Source organism: Microcebus murinus, chromosome 17 (genome assembly GCF_040939455.1).
Source record: "Microcebus murinus isolate Inina chromosome 17, M.murinus_Inina_mat1.0, whole genome shotgun sequence".
In the NCBI taxonomy this organism is placed as follows: Eukaryota; Metazoa; Chordata; class Mammalia; order Primates; family Cheirogaleidae; genus Microcebus; species Microcebus murinus.
The window spans coordinates 35,190,175-35,211,949 of NC_134120.1; the positions used below are offsets into that span (position 1 = coordinate 35,190,175).

General features: G+C 36.3%; 1 protein-coding gene across 15 annotated transcripts in view; it reads right to left on the reverse strand.

Moving 5' to 3' along the window:
* DTNA (dystrobrevin alpha) overlaps window positions 1–21,775 on the reverse strand; it is a 354,661-nt gene that overhangs the window by 185,684 nt on the left and 147,202 nt on the right. For all 15 annotated transcript variants that reach the window (XM_075993543.1, XM_075993542.1, XM_075993546.1 and 12 more), the window contains exon 2: window positions 8,584–8,712. The gene's annotated coding sequence lies outside the window, so the exon portion shown is untranslated. The remainder of the gene's footprint in view (window positions 1–8,583; window positions 8,713–21,775) is intronic.

A 21,775-nucleotide genomic window follows, 5' to 3' on the forward strand; every position in this document is an offset into this window, starting at 1 on the left:
TTTTTGTGATAACATAGTTTTACAAATTATACTTTTGTAAAGATAAATGACATTCTGCAAACTCTTCTTGGAAATAAACAGGCAATTAACAAAGATAACTCAACAAGTCAGGGGCATAACCTGGGAATGTGAATAGAATTCTTATTTCTTCTAAGAAGACACTATATATTTATCTTACTCAAAGATGGATGCAGCAGTGTAGATATGCTACTCACATAAACATTTTTTTTGACTTCTGGAATGTTTAAGTAAACAGGAAATAGGTATAAAACAAGTTATTCAGATAATAGTAGTAGACCAAAGACATAGGGAAGTATCTTTTCAATGTAATATATAAAATGATTCTGGATTGTACTGTTTTACCTTTTTAAAAAAAGTGAATATAAAAAAGGTAAAAAATAAAATTGTGAAAATGTTATAATTACTTTAGTTGCTATTTTTAGCATCACATTATTCCTGTCATTGCCTGGACTATTTTTGTATTTCCATTAAAGGGCAGTTTAGCACCTTCATGATAGGGTTTCTCACACACACACACACACACACACACACACACACACACACACGCGCCTATGAGACAATAAGCAAGATGTGGGTCAGGAAGACATTTTTGTTTCCTCAGGCATGTGTCCAGCTCCTTGCAAACTTCCTGATATTTAGTTAATTGTCAATAAATACTTGATGAATTGTAAACATACTTTTAATGTATTATATTTAAAACCAAAATCAACCTTATTTTCTTAGTCTTCTTTCCTTAGACTTGGAAACTTCTCTTGGGAAAAACAAAATCAATAGTATAGGAAATATTAACTAGTTTGCTGTATTGCAGAGAGTTGTCGGGTAGTAGGAGACTTACACAGGTTCTTGCTGTGGCTTTCCTACTAATTATTGTAGTAGAACTTAACCTTTCTGGTCTTTAATTTCCTCAAATGAAAAATTAGGGAGTCTGGCTAAATGATCTGAAATACCTTTTCTGATGCTTCAATTCTGTGATTCAAAGACATAATCTATGATACATCTAACCAGGATATAACTTGGAATAATTATACTTTATCTCAGGCTTCTAGGTTTCTAGCTTAGAGGCAGAGAATCTGAGAGAGGTGTAATATATATTTAAAGATGAATGAATGATCATTATAGGTATAAATGCTGCCTATGCATCTTTAAGATCTTTCACAAAAGGAGGGAGCCTTTCTCTATGGATACTGATTTTTGCAATTAAAATAAATTCAGAAAATTGCTTTTTGAAAATTTCGAGTTTTGTTCATGTAAATTATTATTCTTAGGTATGGTATTTGAATAGTGCAATAAAAAAATTCAGATCATATTTATGTATTTCCTTAAGACGTGCTAATAGTATCACTATGTCTAGGAAAATTTTTATTTTGCATCCTAAACAAACTCTTTCACAATTAGTCATAAATATTCATTTCATAAATATTCTCAAGGATTAAAAAGGAAGAGAGACAGAAATCCTTGCCATAAAAAAACCCCAGCTCCAGTCGTGATTCTAGGTAAGATTTAGCCCTAAAATTCTCAGTCTACGGTTTTAGACATCATCATTTCCGGGCTTATGTGCACATCTATAAATAAGGTTTATGCACAAATAGGTCTCAGAACCACAAGGTACTATATTTTTAAGCCCTTATTGAATGGAAATAATGCCAATTTAAGCATCAACCTAAACATAAATTTATTTGCCATAAAGAAAAGATCTGTGGAGTTATAAATAGCTTACTCCTCAGGAAATATCTTAAATGGAAAATTCTAACACTGTCTAACACACATATTCTTCTTACAGGATTAAACTGGAAAGCTCTTTCAGAGTAGCAGTTTGCTGTAGTGGAAAGACCTAACGTTCTTGTTCTGGTACTTACCAGAAATATGACATTGGCACATTACTTAAACTCTTCAAACCCTAGTTTCTTTCTCCAAATAACAGGAATAATAATAGCTAACTTCAGGGGTTATTATGAAGATTAAATAAGATCATGTTTATGGAGCATCTGCTTTGGTGCCTGTCTGTGGGGTTACCTTTCCCCCAATGGAGCTCTCCTTTCACTAGTAACGGCTGGATAAAGTGCTAGAATCTGCAGCACACTGGGAGGGCTCAAGCATATTTCAAAATATGACCCTCTATACTGCATTCAAAACCAAAAGGAAGACTACTCTGAGCATGGTAAGGGACTTTCAAAGATGAGAAAAGACCTGACATGTGTCCTTGATGAAAAATTGAGAGAAAAGAGAGAGATAGATAACATGAGACGTTATAACATGATGCTGTGAGTGACTGAATGAAGGTTGGTATATTAGTCCATTTGTGTTGCTATAAAGAAAATACCCGAGGCTGGATAATTTATAAAGAAAAAAGATTTATGTGGCTTACGGTCCTGCAGACTGTACAAGAAGCATGGCTCCAGCATCTGCTTCTGGTGAGGGATTCAGGGAGCTTCCAGTCAAGGCGGAAGGTGAAGGGGGAGCAGGCATGTCACATGGCGAGAGTGCGACCAAGACAGGGAGGAGGTGCCAGTCTCTTTTAAGCAACCAGCCCTCCCATGAACTAATAAAGTGAGAATCCACTTGTTATCACAGGGAAGGCACCATGCCATTCATGAGAGATCTGCCTGTCTGATCCAAACACCTCCCACTGGGCCCCACATTTAACATTGGGATCAAATTTTAACATGAGATTTGGAGGGGCCAACCATCCAAACCATATCAGTTGATTTTCTTACTGTTGTCATCTCCTACTAGGTGCTGATCTTCTAAAAATGGCCCAAAGGGCTATGTGGATTCAGAGATAGAACTGATAACTGTTGACCCAAGAGGAGTTCATCAATGATCTTGAAAGATGAATAGCATATTGCAGTCACTGAGGAATACCTGGGTACATGTGGATGGGGGAATTTGGAGAGAAGTGTGGATAGAAGGAGAGTCTGGGTAGAAAAACCATCAGGTGCAAAAGCAAAGGCATGAAGAGCAGAGCATAAAAAAGACAAACTATTCCTATGTTATCAAAGATCAACTGATGAAGAGCAGATACAGGCAGTGAGACCCAAGAGGTCCATTGTGCCTGTATTACAATGTGCTAAAGAATGCAGGGCATAGAGTTTGTTCTGCAGTTGATGATGTGGCAGCCAACACTATTCTCGGGACCAAAGTGGATGAGGGTAATTAGATCACATTGTCTATTCTACTGTTTGTTGCATAGCTACCATGTATCAGGAACTGTGCCTTGCTGTTTTATGGTTATTATTTCCTAGTCCTTAAAACCAAATAGACATATCTCTTTAGGTGAGAAAACTGAGGCTCAGAGAGCTTAAGTAATTTGCTGCTCAAGATTACACATTCTAAAGCAAATCTTATAAAAGGAGCAATGGGATTTTTGAAATAGTCAGCAACAGACCATTGAAGAACGGAAATGATGAGATGTGAACACAAGTTAGGCAGCTGATTTGGGCAGTCATGTTTTAAAAGGAGAGAAAGAACACTGAAAAAAGGGAATAGTGTTCAAAATTAGGCTGCTCAAGATTTGGGCAAGATATTTTAATACAGATGAGCTCTGGAATTACAGGACATTTTAAATAATAAAAATGTTACATCTGTGTTTTAAAATTATTTTGTGATTATTTTACACAAGAGGCAGTGGAGCATAATAATTAAGTGCTCAGGAGCCAGACTGTCTGGATTTTAATTTTGACCCCTAAAGTACTTAACCTTGGGTAGGTTATTTAACCTCTCTGGACCCCAGTTTCCTAAACTTTAAAAAAGGAGATGATAATAGTGCCTATGTCATGGGGCTGTTTGAGCATGACGTGGAATGTATGTGTACCTAGAACAATACCTGTCATAAACTAAGAACTCAGTGAGAATTAGCCAGCATTGCATTGTGCCTTTACCCTTACCCACCACCCTTTATGTAGAAAGTATTTACAGCGTGCCAAGCACTGTGCTAGTTTTTATGGATACAAAGATGCATGAGACATGATTTCCACCTCCAAACACATTTGATTCTTTTCACATCATCTGCTGTGGCTCAGCAGAAATGCTGCAGACTACATCGTGGTTAAAGCACTTTCCTGAACTATTTGGGCACCAGGGATTTAAAAGTCTCCTATTACAATGTTGTTCATTAGCGTTAGTTCTAATACTTCCACTCTTCCTAGTTCTAATACTTCCACTCTTCCACTCCTCTCCCCCAAGATGACATTAAGATCTGTTCAGCCTGGGTTATCTTTGATGCCATCTGTTTCCCTTGACCCACCATGCAGCATTATGAAGTCAGTGAGATTAGTTCAGTAGTCTCCTCCCACTTATGTGCAGCAAACCTTCCAAAGCTGAGTGTTTGTACCATTGCCTCAGGGGTCTCTTCCTTGCTAATTTATTGGACTTATGTGTTATGTAGTATAGATTATTAATGGATTGTATTTTTTTTCCCAAGGGTGCTTTTTTTAAAATAAAACTTTATAGAATCTGATTTCCATAAGTTGGAGAGAAATATTAATGATTAGAATTTTCAGAGCTACATCAAACTAAGGAGAAGACTTGTTTTGGGAACTTTAGTTATTCACTGTCTTTTAAACCACATCATAAGGTTGCTTATCCCCAGTTTCCCCCAACTTTAGGATTAATGAAAGAGTGCAAGTAATTCTGCTCATGATGGCATTTGCACATTGTCTGAAAGGATTCTAAATTAAGCACTGCAGGTTCAACATTAACATTGGTTGAATAGATGAAAATTATTGGTAGAAGGGACACCATGTTCTTCTGAGTATAACGACAGTACATTAAAATGGACAAATGAGCAGTCGCGATGATCTCCAAGAAAAGATTGAAAAGGAAAATGTCTACATAAATAAATGAGAGGGAAATGAAAATAGCAAGGCACTTATATTTAAAATAACTAAGTGAAGTACCAAAATGATTAAATGAAAAGCTACTTTAATTCCAAGGAAGCTCTTTAGAGTGAATGGAATGGTTGAGACAGGGTGAATTGTTCAACTGTAAGGCAGACAGACAGTGGCATCCTGATCACATTGTTCTCTAATATATTTAGTAATTATTATGGGAAATGGGAAATGTTCAGATTATAAGACATCTTCAAGTAGCAAACAACCATGACTAAAAATAAGAGGTCAGATCCCTCAACTGTAGGTAAAAAGATCAATAATAAATGAATCAGATGCTGTAGATTTAAATGTGAATGCCAGAATGAGACTGATACCCAAAGAAGAAGTTTTTATGTGGTACTTACACAGTTTCTGAAATGAGAATATTAAAAAAGTAAAAATCATATTCACAATGTTATGTGAGAATTTTAAAAGTCTTCCTGCTAATTTGATATGTAAAATGGGAAAGCTGACAATGATTTTGTTAACAGCAACACATTAATGCTACAATACTGTATAGCTTAGAATATGGTTTTAAATATACTAAGTTAACATTTTTTGAGTGTTAAAAAAACCGCTCTCCAAGAGAATGAGAAGACAATTCACAAATTAGAGAAAATATTTGTAAAAGATAATCTTATGGGGGACTGTTAGCTAAAATAGACAAAGAACTTTTAAAATTCAACAATAAGAAAACAACCCAATTAAAAAGTGGATCAAAAGCCTGAACAGATACTTCACCACAGAAGATATACAGATGGCAAGTAAGCATATGAAAAGATGTTCAACATCATTAGAGAATTGCTAATTAAAATCACAAGTATGCATCTATTAGAATGGCTAAACTCCACAACACTGACAACACCAAATGCTGGAGAAGATATGCAGCAAGAGGACACTCATTCATATTGGTGAAAATGCCAAATGGTACAACTGCTTCTGTAGACAGTTTGGCAGTTTCTTACAAAACTGAACATACTCTCACCATATGATCCAGCAATCATGCCTTCTTGGTATTTACCCAAATGAACTGAAAACTTACGTTCACACAAAAACCTGAACACAGATATTTATGGCAGCTTTATTCATAATAGCCCAAACTTTGAAACAACCAAAATGTCCTTCAGTAGGTGAAGATATAAAATGTGGTATATCCAGGCAATGGAATATTATTCAACACTAAAACAAAATGAGCTATCAAGCCTTGAAAAGACACAGATGAAACTTAGTATATATCACTAAGTGAAAGAAGCCAATCTGAAAATCATACTATATGGTTCCAACTATATGACATTCTGAAAAATGTAAAACTATGAAGACAGTAAAATGATCAATGGTTGCCAGGGGTTGGGGAAAGGGAGGGAAGATTTTTTAGGGCCGTGATACTATTCTATACAATACTACAGTGGTGGATACATGGCAATTTACGTTTGTCAAAACCTATAGAATGTACAGCACCTAAAGTGAGCCCTAATGTAAACTATTGACTTTGGGTGATAACGATGTGTCAATGTCGGTTCACTGATTGTAACAGATGTACCACTTTACTGGGGCATGTTGATGGTGAGGGAAGTTGTGTGTGTGTGTGTGTGTGTGTGTTGTGTGTGTGTGTGTGTGAGGGGATATTTGAAAACTCTGTACTTTCCGCTCAGTTTGTCTGTCAACCTAAAATTGCTCTAAAAATAAAGTTTGCTAATTAAAGAAAAAAGAATGATCTGGTACTATGAGACACATTTATGATTCCATCAGACGAAGTTCTAGAATAGGCAAAACTAGACACTGGTCAGATAAGCCAGGATGGTTTCTTCTGTGAGAGGAGGGCCTTGGAAGGTCGCATGTGTAGGACTTCTGGGGGCGTTGGTGATGTCCTACTTCTTGATCTGACTGGTTGTATACACTTTGTGAAAATTTATTGAGATATACACTTACTTGGGACCTTTTATGGATGTGTATTATATCTCAATGTTTTTTAAAAGTGAAAAAGAAAAAAAAAACCCGACTCAACTTTACATTTACCAATTTCATGGAAATCTTTTGTTTGCCTAAGGAGAAGCATGTAATTCCTGTTCATTTTTCTTTCAGTACATTTTGGAAGAAATCAATGCAGCACTGATGGAGTAGTTACGATCCAAGTAAGAAAACAGAATGTATTCTAAGTATTTAAAATGATAGAATTTGATCCAGAGAAATGGTTACACAGATGATGGAAGAATTGGGAAGCTAAACTGTGGATAGTGAATCAAACTGAAAATTAGCAGCCACAGGAAGCCAAAGACACTACCACTCACAATTCTCAGGGGATATTCTCAGGGAAGGGGTGGTGTTACTGAAGTTCAGGGTTCAAGGTCACTGGGGGAAGTTGGAGACAAGGGGTGGCAGGGAGGGAAGGCTGGGGCTGGAAAACACAGCCCATGGGGTTCGTCCGTATGGAGCAAACAGAGAAGGGGCAGGGCAAGGAATGGCATGATGGTAAAAACAGGCACAATTGGAAATTAAAGGGTTCAGAAAATAAATTTTTCATTTTCATTTTCCCTTCTAGAGTAACTGTTACAGCAGGCAAATTGATTTACTGGTATTTTTGATGGGCACTAAGTTTAGCTCCTGGGACTGCATTCAGCAAACAACTTGTAAATAACTAAAATTACCATTTTAGTTCTACATCCAATCTCAATAAACCAGATTTATACACCCTTAACGTTATGGAAGAATTATTCACCTTCATTTTAAAATTAATGAGAATATAAAGAAAGATCCCTGCCTTTCAGACTAGATTCAGATAATGGTCAATGCTCTCTGTCAGTTGCATTATTTTATTCAGAATTGTAAATATAGGTATATATCCTGATGTAGTGAAAATCACCTTTCTTCAGAGTAGATAATAAAACTACACTTTGAAAATTGAACTTAAGAGGAGTGGAAAGCCACACAATTTCCTCAGTATGGCCATCACTCAATTTCTCCATTCCTCTCTCTGTTCTGCTGAAAAATGACAATGGCATATTCCAGACTGATATTAAAGCACCCATTTGTAGGCTGTCATCTTTTGCAGCATGGAAAGGCAATTATATATCATGATGTGAAATATATTTATTTATCCATTTTATGGTCTGGAAAAATAAAGCTTAATGTGTGTGAGTTTGAGTGTGTGTGCTTAATTGTACATAGCAGTTTAAAATTTTAGTGCACCTGACCTTAACCATATCCTGCTTTTAATTCTAAGCAATATGAAATCTTCCAAAAGGAAGCATCTGGAAAGGTATCCCTCTCACACATAGACTTGTTAGTGACTAAATGACCATTGCCACCATCAAATTTGCCTTTAGTTTATTCCATTAAAACATGGTTTTGTCTCATTCTGGTTTATTACTCTGATACTATATCCATTTTCTATTCAATTAACCTTTAAAATAGAATGAAGTATGATGGCATTTGCTTAATAGAAACCAGGATGAGATTTCATGGCCATCTATATGCCATACACCTCATAGTTCAGAGGGTTTTTTATAATAATAACAAGAAATAAACACAAAGTACAGAGACCAAGTCTTTCATTGTCTGACATCTCACTAAAAGTGCAAAACTGAAAGGCATTGATAATATTTTAATTTATTTTCTTTTTATGCAAAGGAGAGAAGCATTTTGAAGGCAAACAGTTCAATGTCCATCTTAAATTCTTCGTCTTAAACACACTCACCTAAAATTCAATGAAGAAACAGCATGAACTTTCCAAAACCATCTATTTTCTTTTCTCTGAAATGGCAGTTGATAATGGCATTTAAAGACTTCCCAAGCACTTCATCCAGGGACTGGAAATCCTATTTATCTGCAATGAGAACATATACTTTTATTTAGCTAAGCAACTCACACTTACACAAACAGGAATCCATAATTGGCAGACCTAGAACATAGGATATTTTACAAATCCCCTTATACACTATTCATGACTTATAATGTTCAACTCAGAACTTTGGTTTTCATTTACTATAAGAAATATTCAAAAATAGACATTTATGCTAAAAGCCACTTCATAGAAGTGGATGGTGAGGCCCAGAGGGATGAAGCCACAGTCCAAGATGAAACAGCTGGGTAGTGACAGAGAGCTGCTCGGAACCTTGGGTTCCTGATGTAGCTCTTTTTTTTTAGTGGATTAAAATCCCAGAAATCAGAAAACATGGAATCTTCTATTTCTTCCAAGTAGATAACTTTCTGGAATGTTGTATCACTATAATCCCTACTAAAGCCCAGGCAATTACTGCTAAGGTCGGAGTTGTCAGACCAACATTTCCTCTAATGGTTTAAGCTCAAGCAGGTGTAACATATATGCCCTGTAAGAATGATGCACTATAGCAAAGGTAACCTAATGTTATTTACTAATCCACACAATCTATGATGTTGTGTAGCAATAACATACACATAGTAAATAGTTCACAAAACCAGCTGCTGATGTTTCTTATCAAAGCTGAATGATCTTATAAGCATTTGCCTTCTGTGAAAACTTACAGATGAGAATTGAAATACAGAAGCTCCAGACTGCACTGCCCAAGGCCTGAGATCCCCTGTCCCTTTCCTGGGAATGGCCCAAGCATAGCACCCACCCTCCCTCCTCAGTCAGTCTTCCCCAGCATCCTCTCTTCTACCTCCTTTTCCTCTTGCTTCTCCTAGCCAACACACAGGCTGGATATTACTATCCCAGATAATGTGAAGCAGCAAAAATTTGAAGCACAGAACATCACATGTACTACTGGGCATCTACCCAAAAGATCAAAAGTCACTTTATGAAAAAACACCGGCACTCGAATGTTTATAGCAGCACAATTCACAATTGCAAAGCTGTGGAAACAACCCAAGTGCCCATCAATCCATGAGTGGATTAATAAAATGTGGTATATGTGTACCATGGAGTTCTACTCAGCTTTAAGAAACAATGGTGGTATAGCACCTCTTGTATATTCCTGGATAGAGCTGGAACCCATTCTACTAAGTGAAGTATCTCAAGAATGGAAAAACCAGCACCACATGTACTAACATTAACAGATCAACACCTAAGTGGATATATAGCAGTAACATTTATCAGGTGTCGGGAGGGTGGGAGGGGGGAGGAGGGGATAGGTGTAGACAACCACAATGAGTAAGATGTGCAACATTTGGGAGATGGACACGCTTGAAGCTCTTACTCGAGGGGGGACATGGGCAGTATATGTAACCTTAACACTTGTACCCCCATAATACACTAAAAAAAAAGATGAAGGAAAAGAAGGAAGAGAAAGGCCACAGCAAAGTCAAGGCGAGAAGAAGGCGTCTGGCAGCAGAGGGGGTGGACGAGAAGGGGTAGGAGAAGCCTGGCTCTGCACCCTTGACGGGTAATGTGTCACCTCTGCCCTCAGCTCCAACCCTGTGCTTTCCTCTCCTGTTTTGTTTAACTCAGCTTGTCTAATATGACCACAATAATTATTTTAGCTTTCATGATTGGCTTCAGGCATCCTATGATCGTAGGTACGTAAAGGAAATTCTCTAACAATATCCCTGCCTTCCTCGAATCCAAGTTCTCAGGTATGTTCATTATTACAAGAGATTTATTTAATAGGAGATAAAGAAATTTTCACTGCACAATTAACCCTTGTTCTGTTTCATTAGGACCCAATAGTTTTCTCTGTGCTTAGATTCTAGGGTCTTACATGTATTTGACAGTCTTTGAATTAAATGTATTATTACAACAGTAGTACTTTAAGATATTTTTTGTTTTCTTAAAATACTTGCTTTAAAAAAAATGGGATTGCAGTAGATTAGGCCTATGCATCTGGGAATAAGTTATATATTAAAAAATATTATTTCCCTTCATGAATGCAGTTCTCCAAGCCACAGAACTGGGAAATAAATGGAAATCTTACATAATCTTATATATTTTTCCATAAGGCTATATCTGTATCTATAATAAAGTTAGCACATATAAATAAACTTATATCCGACTCTATATGGCAATATAGAATCACTCAAGAAATCCCTTGGTGTTGGCCGAGGGACCTCTTGGGATTTTGCTGCTGGTTGTTGCTCCTCTACCTGGCAACCTTGGGAAGGGTGCTTTGCATGATAGTTTTTTGCCCAGGTGCCTGGGTAACTCCAGACTGCAGTAGACTAGGAGGGAGACTAGACAAGGCTCATATAGAGATGCTGTGCTGAAGTACCTGTAGCAGGCATGGGTGACACCTTGACTGGGATCTACGATTAGGAAAAGTTGCGCCCAGGATGATATCCTGATCATAAGTCAGCTTTTAGATTTTGCTGGAGAGGTGGCCTCCATTTCAGCCTGTATCTCACAACCAGTGATCAAAAGCAGTTGCCTAATCTGGAGGCAGAGCTATACCTACCACTCTTGGCTTCTATCCCACATGGCAACTCTAGAGTATGCAGAACTCAATACCCATAACTCTTTCTATGCTTCAACCTGTGGGTGGCAGCCTCCCAAGCTGCTACTGTAGAAAAGGCATCAATCCTACTCTTTCTTATGCCTACTGGACAATTGCAAAGCAAAATTCTCATGTGAATAGAAAACAATTCCTTTCTTTAAATTCTTATTTAAATTGTAGGCCAGCTAACTTAAATTCTAGGTTGGCTAACATGTGACCAGAAATTAAAATGTAGTGTCCCGGGATAAAATTAAAATACTGTCTCCTTTTCTGAGCTCCCTGAAAAGCTTTCCACCAGGGTCAGACTGGAAGTAGGAGTCAGTGTCTTTCCACGGAGGACCAGAAGAAAAAGAAATATTTTGGGTGCCATATTTTAGACATATAGGTTGCACAAAAGTTGCAGGAGGCAGATTTTTGCTTAATGAGAGAACTCCCCTCAAATTAAACCACACAAAAATAGAATGAGCCACCTAAAAAGGTAGTGGCTTTCACACTAATGGTATCAATTTAAATAGAGTCCTCTGTAATCATTTGTGTCTGCGGGATTTGGTAAAGGCATGGAGTTATTACAGAACGATGGAATAAGTGGTCATTCTCAACTCAGATTCTGTGGGACCTAGCCAAATATTAGACTGGAGCAGAGTTAACATTCACATTGTTATTCATCTTTATGCCCTTACTGATATTCCTACCTAAAATAGCACTCAATCTCTATCGTTTATTCTGATATATTTCCCTGCATGGCATTGCTACTCTCTGATATATTATTTATTCATTGTCTCTGCACACTAGAATAAAAGCTCCATAAAGGCAAAAACTTTGTTCACTATTGTAATCCTAATGCTTAGAATGGTGGCTGGCACAGAGTAGGCTTGCAGTAATATTTATTGTATGAACAAATGAATGAATGTATATTTTGGGTTCGTACAAAAGTTAAATCTAAGAAGTTTGGATTTTCTTGTCACAAAGATTTGCAAGTCAGATTTAGGCTTCTAAATGATGATTTTATTTATACATACCTTAGAAAATACAAAGTAGGATGAAATACAAGATTAAATAACAGGGATGTATTCAAAGAAAAATCTTATTACATTCTATTTCTTATTTTAAATTTTTAAACTTTGTCTTCTTTTTTTGTAAATATTTAGCCCAATCCCCTTTCTCTTACTCCTGTGAATTTGCACCACATTGAAAATAATTTTATCACAATCTGAAGAATTCACAAGTTTTTTATTCACACTGAAAATATGAGGAGCCTAAGCAGGAATTTTATCTACTTTCATTGTTATACAGGTTGAGTAGCCTAAATACCAAAAGGAGGAATGAGGAGGGTGCTCTTCAGGCCTTCTGCCGTCTTCCCTTTTCTTTTAGTTACGGTTGAGAGATGACAGTGCCAGGAGTCTAGCTTACTAGATTTCAGAGCTCAGGATGGAGACCAATTTCAGATCATTATAGTCATAAATGGTAGGTTCATTATTATGAGAACTGGTTAGGGATGACGATGACCATCGATTTGCAACAGGTGCTCCAGAGTAATACAAAGATGGAGAGCAGTGCTGCATTCAGGAAGATATTAAGCTTGGTCATCTCTGGTGTTTGACACTGTTGGTTGGTGCAACCTGCAGCATCTATTAAGGGAGTCTGGTTAAGACTGATTACAGTTACTTGAGAAGGAATAGCTAGACTTGTCTAGACTCATCGAAATAATTTCCAAACAACTTCCTAGGTTCTTCCTTTTATGAGTGATGCTATATTGCCATATTCACAAATTGCATGCTAGGGTTTCATCCCAGTGAAAAAAGCTGACCTTGGGATTCTTGTTAACCCTTTTCTGCAAACACAGCAGCAGGCAGATCTTCTACAACAATGAAGAGGCTGGAAGAGGACAAAACACTTAGGTCTGAAAGATCCCTGATGCATCTTCTGGTTTATGGAAAGGAGAAGAACTGGGATCAGTTCTTCTGACAGAAGACAGACTGGGTCTTATTTCTGTCTCTAACACAAACTAGCTGGGCAAGTCATTTACTCTCAATTTGGTTTCACTTTTCTCTTTAGTAAAACACAGGTATTGGTTTCAACCAGAGATTTTCAATCCAGGGTGATTCTGCCCTCACCTCCTTGAGACATTTGTCTAGAGACATTTTTGGTTGTGGTGGGGAGGGTAGGTACAACTGGCATGTGGTAGGCAGAGGCCAGGCTGCTGCTGAACATGCTACAATTCACAGGACATACCTCCACCCTCCCTGCCAAATAATGATACATTCCAAAATGTCAGTAGCACTAAGGTTAAGAAACCCTGGTCAAGATGGTTCAAGTCTCTCTCTGTCCTAATACTATTTTGTAATTTCACCACAGGTCCCATCCAGACCCTTTGAAGCTGTGCAAGTTAGGTCTAATTTCCCTTCTGAAGCCTTCTCCATCTCTACATATCATATTGACTTCCTTCCTGCAACTCCCAGCTGTACTCTTAGATGCCCTCCATGCTCCAGCCCTTGGTGTTATCACACCAGTCTTTGAGCTCCTTCAAAGTAGCACCTGCCACCATGTGAAATTGCCATGAATTTTCTTATCTGTTTATAAGAATATGTACAACTTGTGGGCAGGGATCATCTTGCTAATTTCCTCATCATCTCTAGCACATTATTTTTAATGATGGATAGTAACCCTCACTAAATATTTGAATAAATGATTGATGGTAGGAAGATTGGCAAACGGGAAGCTCACATTATCACATCTGATTTTTGCAAAGAGCTGCAGTATAAATTTATTCAGATAATTTCACCAGATTATTAGTTATTGGCCTAAGAGCATCAAAGTGGCTTGGGAAGCTATAGTAAAATGGATGTAGAATCTTGGCCCTTGGACTAAACTCAGAATCAGCCCAGACACAAGGATATTAATTAAGCCAGACTCAGGGAGAGCACTGCTGGGAAATGGGCCTTCCTGGACATTTAAAAGCTGGAGACAGAAGCAGTGCTCATGGACGCTTGGGCATTCTGTCTATTTCAAGGAGTTGTTCTTGCTGACACAGCTCAGTCTGAGATCAGGAAGGTCGTAGGTGTCTGTACATATTTCCTATGAAAGGCACAGAATATTAGTCTACTTCAGCCTCTAGGATAAAGGGGCTGTAGCTGTGATCATTTAGTTGTTCAGATCCAGTGTGGTGCCACCACTGGAGTGCAAGAAATTAATCTGATCTCAGAGGGGGTGGTGCATGTATAACTCCTCTCCATCAAATCACAGTCCACTGTTTGCAGAAACATGGGCACACTTCACAATTTTAGGAATCTGGGTGTCTAAAGAGGCCACTGCTGTGCCTCACTTTTCTGTTGCCTACTTTAATACTTACTCCCTGTAACACCTAACAAGACGGCAAGGAGGTAGTATAGTATAAAACAGTGGCAGGAAATTCAGCTTTACTCTTGATGTTTCATCAAACTGATAAAAAATCATACTTCATCACGTAGGTTAGAGCAGAGCAAACAACATTTGGACAAAACAGCTGTCAAAAGGAATGGACGTAGACATTCAGCAGTGAACACAGAATTTTTAGCATCACAAAGTCAAAGACCTGCTGACATACGGAAATGCTTAAGAAATAATATGGCAACTTGCCTGTCAATATCAGCTCAGTTGGGTATTCAGTCAATTGTTTTAAAGGCTCTGAGAAGGAATAAGATGGTTTTTAAAAGATTTTTCAGCTCTGTTTCTTGCACAGAATTTTTTCCTCCAAGGAGCTGCCTTTGTGTTTTTTTTTCTGTTGCATTTTATGATAAGGTTAAGGTAGTTGCTGGCCCAGATGATATTTGCATTTTAAGAAGACATTTCCCTGGTTATAATGTGTATAATGATTTACACTATATCCAGGCAACTTCAGCAAAGGAGCACAATCACTAAGAACTCACTCGAGTGTGCATAATTTTTTTCTTTTTTAAAATAAGAAATGTAAAGATAATTAGCTTTTATGCTAATATTTATGGAGAAGTAAGTTTTATTAAAATACATCAAGAGATGACAGGGAACTTACAGAGTTTTTATGTTTTTTTTTAAATCGAATAACTTTCCTTTTAGGAAATGTAGAAAATATAATAAATTATGAAGAATATTAATATCACCTACATTTCACCCCAAAGGAAATCCCTATGAAGATTTTACACATTTACTTCCATCTGTATATACACGTGTGTATATATCACATAATTTTCAATGGAATTGAGGGATTATAAACTATATATAATTTCGTTTCAAGTTTTTAAAACTTTTTGTGTGCTTCTTTTATTAGCAATCCATACATACTCAGCATAAAATACTTTCTCTTTTTATAGCTATGAGATTATTTTTATTCAACTTTCTAATTAAAAGATACAACATATATGAAGATATGGGACATATGTAGTCACTGCATACTTCTTTATCTTATTCATGTACTTTATCACACTCATATTCACACAGGACACATTTTGGCTGCATTATAGGGTAAAGCAGTAGGTCATCACTTTGTTTTTATAATAATGCTTTTTTTATTATAGAAATCTCTGCTGTACAAAACCCAAGTATCCCAAAATATCAGAAAAATAGAGGTCACTTTCTCAGGATAGACTTCTAAGGAGAGTGGTTATCTCATTTTGTATCTTTAAAAAAAATGCAATTGCGAAATCGTTTACTTACACAATCCCTAAACTTAAGTACCTTAAGCTTTCTTAGATGAAAGTCTCCTTTTATTAATATAAGTAGGACAATATGTAACTAAAACCGAGTACAGGCAAATGCCACTCCATAGTGATGTCCTTATTAAACCTTTAAACTCTCCGTGTTGAAATTAATTCCAAGTAAGGCAGAAAGATTAACATATTTTTGCTGATCAGGACAAAAAAATGATTGCTGAAGCCCAGCTTTTTGTCTCTTGCATCTCAGTATAACTACTGAATTGGGTTGAATTAAATTAAGTTTTGAGGGTTAAATAAAAATGTATCAAAGATTATTCTAACTAATTTTTAAAAATTTTAAAATATTAAGAGGGTACAAATATATATATTTTTTTTACATTGATACCTTTTATAATGCTTAAGTCAGGGCTTTTCATGTGCCCATCATCCAAACAGTGTTCATTGTACCTGTTAGGTAGGTTTTTACCCAACACCCTTCCCACTCCCCCCATTCTTGGTTTCCTATGACTTTTACATCTCTTCTTTGTGCCCATCAATTAGCTCCCAATTATTAGATAGTATATGTGGTGTTTGTTTTTCCATTCCTGAGATACTTCATTTACGATAATGGTCTCCAGTTCCATCCAAGTTGCTGCAAAAGACATTATTTCATTCCTTTTTATGGCTGAATAGGTTGCCACGGTGTACATATACTACATTTTTTAAGCCACTCATGAATTGATGGGCACCTGGGTTGATTCCACATCTTTGTGATTGTGAATTGTGCTGAAATAAACATTTGAGTGCAGGTGAATTTTTGGCAAAATGACTTCTTTTCCTTTGAGTAGACGCGCAGTAGTGGGATTACTGGGTCGAATGATAATTCTACATTTATTTGTTAGAGGAATCTCCATACTGTTTTCCACAGAGGTTGTACTAATTTGCAATCCTACCAACAGTGTAAAATTGTTCCTTTCTTTTTTTATTTCAAAGTATTATGGCAGTACAAATATTTTTTGGTTAACCTGGATCACTTCTATAATGCTCTAGTCATGGTTATAAGTATGCCTGTCAACCAGATAGTGTTCATTGTACTGACTAGGTAGGTTTTTCACCCATTTCCTCCTTCCCCTCCACACCCCCTGCTTGATTTCTGTTAAGTTTTATTTCCCTCTATGCACATGTGTGCTCATCAGTTAGTTCCAGTTTAATAGTGAATATATGTGGTGTTTGTTTTTCCATTCTTTAGACCAGGCGTCCTTAAACTATGGCCCGTGAGCCACATGCAGCCTGCTGAGGACATTTATCTGGCCCTCGCGGTGTTTTTGGCCCCGCTGCCTGTCCTGCTTAGCAGCCAACTAGTCCCGGGCCCACAGTGCGCATGTGTGGAATGTGCGCCGCACTCTCCAATAGGCCTCCAATGGTCTGAGGGACAGTGAAGTGCACCCCTGTTTAAAAAGTTTGAGGACCCCTGCATTAGACACTTCACTTAGGATAATAGGGTCTCCAGTTCTATCCAAATTGCTGCAAAAGGCAGCAATCCTTCTTCGTGGCTGAGCAGTACTCCATGGTATAGATATACCACATTTTGTTGATCCACTCATGAATTCATGGGCACTTGGGTTGATTTCACATCTTTGTGATTGTGAATTGTGCTGCAATAAACATGCAAGTGTATATGTCCTTTTGATAAAATGACTTCTTTTCCTTTGGGTAAATACCCAGTAGTAGGATTGCTGGATTGAATGGTAGGTACACTTTCAGTCCTTTGAGGAATCTCCATGCTGTTTTCCATAGAGATTGTACTAATTTCCAATCCCACCAACAGTGTATAAGCATTCCTTTCTCTCTGCATCCATGCCAGCATCTATTGCTTTTCAACTTTTTAATATAAGCCATCCTAAATGGGGTAAGGTGATATCTCGTGGTTTTAATTTGCATTTTTCTGATGATTAGTGACACTGAACATTTTTTCATATGTTTATTGGCCATTTGTCTATTTTCTTTTGAAAAGCTTCTGTTCATGTCTTTTGCCCACTTTTTGATGTGGTTGTTTGATTTTTTTCTTGCTGATTTTTCTTTGTAGATTCTGTTTTCTCCCATTCTGTAGTTTGTCTATTTGCTCTGCTGATTATTTCCTTAGCTGTGCAGAATCTTTTTAATTTAATCAAGTCCCATTGATTTATTTTTGTTGGTGTTATGATTGCCATTGCATTTTCTTTTCATAAATTCTTTGCCTAGGCTGATATCTAGAAAGAGTTTTTCCTATATTTTCCTCTAGTATTCTTATGGTTTCATGCCTTACATTTAAATCTTTTGTCCATCTTGAATTAATTTTTGTGAGTGGTGAGAGAGATGGATCCTTTTTCATTCTTCTGCATGCAGCTATCCAATTTTTCCAGCACCATTTATTGAATAGGGATTCTTTTTCCCAGTGTATATTTTTGTTTGCTTTGTCAAAGATCAGTTGGCTGTATGTGGATGGTTTGATTAATATATCTGAGTTTTCTGTTCTGTTCCATTGGTCTATGTCTCTATTTTTGTGCTAATACCATGTTGTTTTGGTTACTATATTCTTGTAGTATAGTTTGAAGTATAGTAACGTGATACCTCCAGATTTGTTCCTTTTGCTTAAGATTGCTTTTGCTATTCCAGCTCTTTTCTGGTTCCAAACAAAGCCTAGAATTATTTTTTCTATATCTGTGAAATATGATGTTGTTATTTTGATGGGGACTGTATTGAATCTGTAAATCACTTTGGGTAGTATGGACATTTTAACAATGTTGATTCTAGTGATCCATGAGCACAATATGTTTTTCTATTTGTTTGTATCATCTGCAATTTCTTTTCTCAGTTTTTCATAGTTCTCTTTGTAGAGATCTTTGACCAGACAAATTTTTAATTATCTACATGCCAGTATATCATAGGTTCTATTTAAGTCTCCCTGGTAATATGTGACCATGGGTATCTTGCTCATATTTTATGTTCATTCATTTGTTAGAGAAATCCAACGCATACTTCTAAGAGAGTAATGATATAATGTGATCTGGTATAACTGTTTCTGTTTGATTTTACCATGATGTAAAGATCAAAACAATTAGAAAAGAAGGAAGAAAGGAAAGGAGAGAGGGAGAGATGGGGAGAGAGATGGAAAGAGGGAGGGAGGGAGTTTTCTATGTAAAACTGGATATACAAAAAAAGGCGAAATAAAAAAAGATTTTATAGAACCTTTATCAGTTACATTAGTACCATTAAAAAGGGGATGGATGAAGAGTGGAGAAAATATTTGCATGCAGATTACTATACTTCCCACAAATATCTTGAATTACATTTGTACTAAGCACATTTTTAAACATTATTCTTCTTTAATATGCATAAAACTCCAACCATAAAGCATGCTTTCATAAAATAACACGTATGCAAATGTAGCAGTTATTTGGACACAATTTTAGTGACAAACTCTTGGCATGAAAACCAGATTCTTAATTTTTTTGGTTGTTGTTGCTTGCGATGTATATCTTGTTTCCCCAGAAAAAAATATTTATGTGAAAAATATGGGTGGTTGTTTGCTTAAACAAAGAAATACTTTTTCTTGAAATCATAAAGACACAGAAACCTTCTAATTCTGGGAATGAAGGCTCTGGTCTCGCCCTTTAATGGTGCATTTTCACTTTGATTGATGGCCTTTCATATGACAAATGCCTTACTAGACACTTGAGAGTTACTGATACCTTGAGATATATTGTTTATCTCACTCAGAGGGCATGAGTGCCTTTTTTTAAAAAATGGAGATAGAAGATATAAAATTTAATTTAGTATCAATAAATTGCCATTCTACTTTGGGGTTAAAAAAGTGATACTATACTGTATATCAGAGGTTTTCAAACATTTTGTAATGAAAACCCCAAGAGCTTTTGTCTATGTTTGTTATATCTATCAATATTTATCTTATTAGTAGTAGAGATTAAAACTTAGAAATTTAAAAAATATTTATTTATAAATGCTTGTGATGCTGATGGTGATATTAATAAAAGTAATTTTTCATTATTGAAAAACAATGATAAGCCCATGACTGTAACACAATAAATATATATTTTTAATAAAATATAAATATTTTCCAAAACAAAAATGTTGTTAAGTATGGCATGGTTTTACATTTTTGGAAATCTCTTCAATGTCTGGCTTAATAGAAGATAATTGGATTTTTGTATCTTCTTCTACATCTAATCTGTTGCAATATGTTGTTTTGGTTGAAGAATATGAAGAAACTCCAGGCTCACAAAGATATGCAGTTTGAAATGGCAGAGTCTTTTTATAGCCTTTCAGATTATTATGGATATTTTTCTTCTATGTGACACTGAAACTCAACAAGTGGCTGTTCTTCAAAAATGAGTTGCAATGTGGAATCTGAAATGTTTCAATGCACTCTGTATTGTGTATTACATTAAAATCCACAATCTGTCTCATATTGGTATAGATTTTTTTAACCTATGTTTGATTTTATAACATCATGAATTGGTTATTTGGAAAATATTGGTTACTAATTAATGCAGATCTTTCAAATGCTGACACATTTCATTTTAAATAATGAAAAATTACTTTTATTAATATCACCATCAGTTCCATCAGAAAGGTATTTTAGGGATTGAGAAGCTGTCAAGCTCACAGTAGCAGATGCAAGCTTTCCAAAATTCTAATTTCTATTTGAAAGTTTAAATTTTATCATTGTCAGAAATTTCTGTCAGCTGTTTTTTCTGAACAGACATGCTTACTTCATTCATGTTCAAGAAAATATTTGCCAAATACCCTCAACTGAATAATCACAGTTTGTCTGCCCATTGTTCTACGAAACATGTTCAACGAAACATGTTCTATGAAAGAAGTGGCTAGTTCCACTTGCACCCCAAACAATCATACTTTGGAGACAACGATTGTACCTCAACATATTTTAAAAGTGAGTATTTCAAAGATGTGATTTAAAGTTCCAAAGTTTCATAAAATGCTCTTGTTGTTTCTTCCTTTGTGTCTTCACTAGAAGTACACGAGAGTGGAAAACATAATAACTACCAGTAAAGTTTGATGCTGTTGCTTCATTAGTATTAATAATAAGGTTCCAGAAGTTTTACTCACCATTACTTTCGCATCATTAGTGCAAATGTCCACGTTGGGGGAAAAGGCAAATAATATGTTAGGATTATTATTAAAATAGTTTTGGCCTGAAGGACCCCTAGAAAGTGTCTTGGAACTTAATTTTCAGAACTATTTCCCTAGAAGGTGGTTGAGTCAAGGCCCTGAGGTTGAACAAAGACACAGGTAAATTGTACCTCATTACTGATTTAATATCTATGTGATGTCAGGCAAGTTACTTAACCACTCCAAGCCCCATTTTTCATACCTCTAAAAAAAAGGAATAATAACGAAGTGGCTCCTAAAGATTAAGGGAGTTCACTTAACATGGTGCTCAACACACAGCAAACTCAACAGATGTTAACTATGATTAATAATATTTATATTATTGCTTTTTTTCTGAGATCAAGAAGCAATGATATGAATACTTTGGAATATCAGCTGTTTGTTGGAATTTATCCTACCCAAATGCAAATCTTAGTTCAACATGTCCTCAGTGAGTACAAGCTACATGCAGATATGTTTTTTTCCCTACTACATTGAGTAACAAGGTTGATATTTTGTTCTTTTTATGTTGATTTTGCAAATCCTAGTGTAGTCAGTCCTGAGAGACATTTCTTGGTAGTTAGTTAATGGGGATAAATGAGAGATGGTATGTGACTAGGTCCAGGATCTCCCAATCCCTGATCTGCTGCCTGCCACACCATGT